Below are 7415 nucleotides of genomic sequence, written 5' to 3' on the forward strand. Positions count from 1 at the left end.
TCTAAAACTTTAATTACTTTTTTTTATAAATGTGTAAGTCCCGTGCTTAGCATGGGGATAAAGCTAGTATCTCTGATTTGGGGGAATTAACCAGTATTACTTGGAATTAATTTATATGCATATATTTTAATTTTCTATTTATTCCTATACATGATTTATTTCTTTTGCTTCAACTGATACTTCTACGCTTGATCACTATAGTAGTAGTTTTTGAGATTTGTGTTAAGAACTCAGAGCTGAAAAACATCTGTATACTAGAAAAGTAAACACACAAATATCTTGATCCAACAGAATTTTAGATTGGAAGTGATGACACTTCAGAAATTACTTAAGATTGTCAGAAGGCTTAATTGAACTTAATTATGTGATAGTAACAAGTACGTTATATTCAATTAGGCACAGTCTAAATTTCTTAACAACTATATTAGAACAAAATTATGTAATTGTCATTCGTGGTAAGTCAATTAATCCTAAACTGCTCTAATTGATTTCTACATAGGTGAAATGTGTAACTTGAGTACCTTTTTCAGTGATTTTCTACAACTATGCAATTGTGCTGTTAAAAAGATTTCTTTTCTAGAATTTAGTCAAATCTGAGAAAATTTGATTTATTTGCTTTGAATTAATTGAAACAATAATCTTAAATATTCGTCCCTGTAATTAGTTTGACTCCTACAAGACTCTAGGAGATCTACAATGTGATTGACCCTGTGCACGAAAAAGTAGTTCAGATTGCCTGTAGTTTATAGTAGTATTAGATGTTCCTCCCACTATTTTGAGTTTCAACAAGGTCAGTTCATCTATACAAATGTTCATATGAACCCTTTTAGGGCTTAAAGCCTTGGAAGAACTGATATCACAATTTAAATAAAAAAAAAACTTGAAAATGCGTTAAAAGTAAAAGAAAGAAACTGATCTAAAAAATTTTGTTATGGTAGATTACGTAGAGGTACATCGGAAATAACAAAACCACGGAGAGGATTATATACATCTTAAGTGTAATAGTTGCATATGTTTAGTCCGGCCCACGAGAAATAGGAAGAACAAACTTGTAAAAAAGGAACCGAAATTGCAAAAGATGGAAGGGAGAAAATTATCCCCATTGGCAGTGACAAAGTAGGTCGAATGATGACAATTCACAGCATTTTAATCTGCTCAAACAAACTTTGGTGTTTATTTATTTATTTCTTTTAATTTATAGACGATCAACAGTGGTTTCCCCACTTATTTCTATAATGACTTGAACTTATAACTTCTCCGTTATGAATGAAGTATTTTACTAATTAGAACATGTTTCGTTGTCACTTCGGTATTTATTTGAACCATTTCAAAGCAGTAAGATTCACATTGTTAAATATGTCAATGGATTCATTATAATCTACCCCGTAGACTTGCCATAATTACTGTTAAAGATCAACCTATCACTTTTTGTTTTGTGGTTTCACCTTTTTTCTAGTTAAATTCATGGGTGAGAAAGTATCACATAGCATTTTGTACGAGTTTGTTGTATTTAGACGTAAGGACTCTTGCAACACTTAGCCTGTGACGCCAACAAACTTCCCATGTAGATTCTGAAATTAGTCATGGAAGCTACCTAGGAGAATGCTAGTTGATTGCCATGACTAACAACTCCTTTTAAGATTTGTGAGCAGTTGCAAGTTCGCAGCGAATTATCCGTTGATTCAGTCTTTCACTCCTAAAGTTTTGGCAGCTTTCTTGAGTTGGAAATGGTCCATATAATCTTCGAGTCCCACTTGGAAATGGTCAATAATCCATTTTGTAGATAAAAATGCTTTTCATGAGTTGAAGCTTGAAAAATTGTCTGGCGATTTGTACAACCATTTCTTTTCTTAAATTTAGTTGATGAGTAAATTTTGATTGAGAACAAATTTCAATTTTCACCCTCCTAATTGTTTCTGTGAGACTAGGGTGAATCTACAGCATCTGTAATTATTAGTAACAATTTTCATCATTGCGCGATATAAAACTTAATAGAACACGTGTAAACACTAAATAACAATAATGATAAGCACCGAAACAACATGTGAAAATGGAACAGAAGTTAATTTCAGCTACATTGTCATATATTTTGTGTAATTTTTATGAAGTTTTGTCATGCTAGGTTAATGCAAAAATGAGAAGATAAATGAGTTTTTTATTGATAAACATAATAGATGTAACATGGGCATTGAAGTATGATCGCGACGTGAAATTAGAAGTACCCATCATTTGTGAGAGCGTTGTCTAATTTCCTCAACCATCTACAACTACTACATACTCAAAAAAAATATAATTATGGCGTTAAGTTCTAGTTCAGCAAAATCACTCAATATTATACCTTCAAGCTGTGAACCTTTCACTTAAATCATGTCCAAGTTGATCCGCTTTTTTCATGGTAATCAACTAACTTTATGCACGGGGCTTATAAATGATTAATAATAATTTAAATTTTAGAATAAAGTAAGGATTTAGATATTTAAATTTACGTCCGTGTTACATAGGGATTAAAACATTTGAATTTAACTAACATATAAATATTGGATAAGTTCAATTAAATTTATCAAAGAATAAGATAATTCAACAACCCTAAAAATAACACATATCAGAATATTAAACCTTTTCGAATATCTCAACTAGTGAATAGGTATATATAAATAGAAATAGATAGATTACTTGGAGTGCGTTTGATAAAATTGAAATCTGAATCCACTAAGTTATTGAATTGTTAAGTAGTAAATGTAATACATTTGAGTGTATATCACATCCAATAATAAGTAAATAGCTTATCGCTTAATTTTGAGAACAAATTTTGCCTAAAAAATTCAGTGTCACTTAATTAATTCAGATGTTCAATTTTTGGTTATCAAATATATCTAAATATATTAAAATCTGAATTCATGAAATTTAAGTGCTGAATTGAGTTACCAAACAGAACCTTAACAATATTTTTGTCCAAAAACTCATTACCAACCATCCAATTTCATATATATTAATCTCCCAACGTGAACTGTTGGGAGAGAAAGAGCAAGAAAAGAGGAAAGAGAAAAATATCTGGTCAGAATCTGGTCAATCAAACACCATTCTCTAGGCCCAATCATCAATGTCAAAAAGATTTTTTGTGCTCCCACCTCATTATATTTTCCATTAACAGGTCCCAAGAATCCACGACTGTTTAACATTTGAAGTGAAAAATTTGTAAACAATTATGTGGTCATTTGCTTCTCATTTCATGACTGTATTACCGGATGCTGGACAATCAAATACTAGTTGTTAGCTGTTGTTACCTTTAATTTCATGTCAGGAATGGTTAAACTCAAGTTTGCAAGGCATTGTGTGGCTTAAATGTTGATTAGGAGCCGATTAAATGAAGCTGATTATGTTTAGGACTGCCAGAAATTTTCAAACTCAATTCGAACTGCTCGAGTTGTTAAAAACTCGAACCTTGTCAAACTTTGACGAGTCGAATTCGAGTATGATTGTTCCTAACTCGAGTCGAGTTCGAGTAATATTTTCTTGAATCGTTGAGATTGAATTCGACTACAAAGTGATCGATCATAATTCGATAAGTTTCATGTACGATGGACTTGTTTGTACCTCCAAACACTTTTCAAGAATATAATAATTTGAAATATAATGTAGTTCTTTCTAGTCGGCACGAAAGCATACATGTGATTATTATTCTTGTATTGGTAAGAAAGCGGGACATATTACTTCTTCACCTGCCTTAATTACATTGGCTAGACTAACAGATACAAATATTGTTAATCTTCCCCTTCGCAGGTTTCAATCTTTCTTTGGTTCTGTCAAATCTATAACATTGGACTCTTCCCTGATTCATCTTATTGGTAGGCAATTAGGCCAAAAATTAATCTTTATTCAAAAGTAGTTTGACATAACTTTTTTTTTTTATGGGACATCTGTAATATTTGCCAATAATATAATGCTAAAGATTTAGGCTCTTAAGCCACTTTGTGCAATTCAAATCTGCTCAAGATTCAAAGTGTCTTCAAAGGTCCAACATCTGATTTTCTGGTGACCCTTAAGTTTGCACTTTTAGGACAACTGGCCTTCCCCGTTGTCATTCCTTCAAAAATATCTGGTAATTTTTTTGTATTCTTTATTTTCTATTTTGCATGTTTATGGACTCTAAATGTGACATGTAGCCATTGTTAGGTTGCCAGGGAACCATTTGATGGTTTTACTTTTTTTTTTTTTTTTAATAACTTTAAACTTCATATTTTAATAGTGTGTTTCATCATTTATGTGGATGATGTGTTGGGAATTGTGTAAAAAAATAAAATATTTGGTGGATTATCATTAGGCTACGTGTTCAGTTTAAGACAAGCCACTTTCATAGGCTAAGAACCATAAGATATTCCAGTAACGTGGCTCCATATTCACCTGACACGGATCTCAGATAGCTTACCTAACATACGGTTGTTCAATCCGGGCACGTCGGCTTGTTTGATCGGCTCGGCTCTCCTTTGTGTTAAGCATTTAGCTCAACCATTTAGCTTAGCATTTTTTACGTAGTTCAAAATTTCAAATGAACCAATTTGCTTAAGGCATTAGATTGCGAGTTTTGCATGAAAAAAATTTAGAATAATTTGTTGATGTATTTTTTAAATTACAATTAATTGTTGATACAATTACAATGCACTTTTCTAAAAAGAAAATTTCAAAAATTCCAATATAAATGGGCTTAGTTTTGCTATCAATAGATTAATATATTTGAATGTTACCAAAAAAATTATGAAATAAGTGCAATTGACTGTTGAGTCCACTGGAGCTATAATTTTTGAATTTATAATTTTCATAAACTGGACATTATGTCACCGTTTTAGAACAAGAGAACTTCAAGTAAAAAAACTAATAATTAAGTGAAGCAAACAAAAGCAAGTTTAACTAATGGATTCGTAATGATCATATTTCTCCAAGCTTCTTTGTTGTACTAAACAAAACAACGTGTAAGTTTCTAATTTGTTAATAATCATCTCAGTTGATTTTAGATTATTTTTCCACAAGGGATCGTCATGTTTTTCTACAGAATCGCGAGTCTCTTTATTAGCTCCTATTTGTGGTGCACAATTTCCTGGAATGTAAGCAATGATTATGATCGATTCGATAGAGAGAAAGGCATAGTGTGTCTTTTTCATTGGGGATTTTCTAGAAAAAATTGATGCATATTCCTCAGATTCCTTATAAAAGATGGGCATAATTTTAGAAACCTCTCCCGAGGTTTCTGACAATTTTACTGAGCTCTCCTGAGTTTTGAAAAATTACACATACCTCTGTTGTCATTTAAAATGACAATTTTACCCTTAAATATTTTAATGAAATTCTCATATTTGGTATATTTATATTTAGAATGAGTTTTAAAATTATTATTTTTATTCTTTTTCCTTCTTATTCCTTTTTAAAAAATTTTCACCAATAAAACTGTAAAACTACCACTATTATCTCTAGGTTTCTATTATAACCAAATGTTGAACTAGTGATTTTTTTGACGAGTTAATTTTAAATGTAATCCAATGTTTTTACTGATCTTTGTTTTCTATTTTTTGTTATTAAAATTAACAATAAATCAAAAAAAAGGCTTAAAAGCACTACTAAATTATGATAATCCCACTACTCCAAAAATTTATAAACTCTAAATGAATTATTTCAACATTTTCTTTTTTATCTTATAAATATAAATCCATAATAAAATACCATTAAAAATATCATATCATAGTAATAAAATTATTATTATAGTTATTTATCAAATGGTAGATATGGACATGAAAAATTTAGCACCTTTTCCTTATAATTATACTAAATAATCTTATAATTTTATAGGAAAATAAATTAAAACTCATTCCACAAGAGTATTTTTGGGTATTCATTTAAAAAATTGTCCAAGTCAATATTATTTTAAGGTTTTGTTACTAAAATTATTAAAATCAAAGGAGATAAGTGTAATATTTCAAATCTTAGAGGAGCTCAGTGAAATGGTCAGAAACCTTAGGGAAGGTTTCCGAAATTATCCCTAAAAGATATCCAGTCCATTAGAATAGATATTATCTGAAATATTAAGCATATTTGTTGATCCTAGGTTATAGATGTCAAAAGATAAGCATGACATCACATTCTTCTAACAATGTTAAAAGAGTTATAAATTTTTTTTCTTACAATTTGAATATAATTTAATGTTTGAAATGAAATATTGAAGAATATTAATTCAGTAAAAAGCAAAGTATAGTTTACATATATGATATATTGCAGCAATCATTAGCTCAATATCTTTGCAAGACTATTGCCATCTTAATATTTAACAAATTTAACTCTATTAATTTGGATGTACATAATGGTTACCTTTGTTTCAAAAAATTCAACTTCAAATGCTAGATAAATAAGAAAATTTATGTGGAGTGGTTCCTTTTAAACTATAAAACATTTTTAGATTTACATCATATCTCAATGTTGCTCCTTGGATATTTTGATTTTTTAAATGTAAATAGGAGATTTTAAATTCAGAATCTCTCCTCCGTATCACGTAACCTATCCCCCCAAACAAAAAAAAAAATTTTGATGTTTAAATGATGAAATTCTCAAAAAAGAAAAAAAGGAAAAAACCCACCCAAGAAGTACGAGATTAAAATTAGGAAATATCTCAAGCTGATGATTCTTGGCTCAACAGCTAATTAAGAGCTTGGCTCAACTAATGGTAGTTTATGGAGAGTAACCTGTTTGCCAACTCTAACTGTAGTTGTCCCCAACGGCAATATCAAGATTTGGAAAATTTGTTTTTTTTTTCCTAAGAATTTTTTAACAGGTACCCACACCTATATTTCATTCAATCTATCATATATATATATATATATATATATATACACTAATAATTACAATTTTTTCTTACATTTATATATTTTTTTATTAATCCACACGTGCTCACAGGACACCCGTTAAATAGATCATTTTTCTAAATATTATTTTACTTATATAATAAATATAATTTTCAACTATTTTCTTATAATCACAACATTGTTTTTTATTATCTTTTTTGTCTCACATTCATCAAATCACAAAAGTATTTGATAGTTTTGGGGCACATTCAATTAATCCTAATCCAAGAAAAAGAAAAAAAATGGAAAAAAAAATCTTCCAGAAGAGTGGGCACTTAATCAAGATCTAGTAGTCCTGACACGTTATTCTGGTGAATGATGTATTACCACTTTAAAGCACCTTTGCTCTTACCAAAATATCGTCAGGTATGAACTTCCAGACAAATTTAGATCATTAATACTCTAATTTTTTTTGTTAAATTAGTCCAGCTATTAACCCCACCAATCATGGGCACAACCCATCTCCTCTAATCACATCCTATATAAATCCCACTTTCTCCTGCCTCCAGATATTTTCCAGGCCCCCACCAA

This window comes from Coffea eugenioides, chromosome 10 (genome assembly GCF_003713205.1).
Source record: "Coffea eugenioides isolate CCC68of chromosome 10, Ceug_1.0, whole genome shotgun sequence".
In the NCBI taxonomy this organism is placed as follows: Eukaryota; Viridiplantae; Streptophyta; class Magnoliopsida; order Gentianales; family Rubiaceae; genus Coffea; species Coffea eugenioides.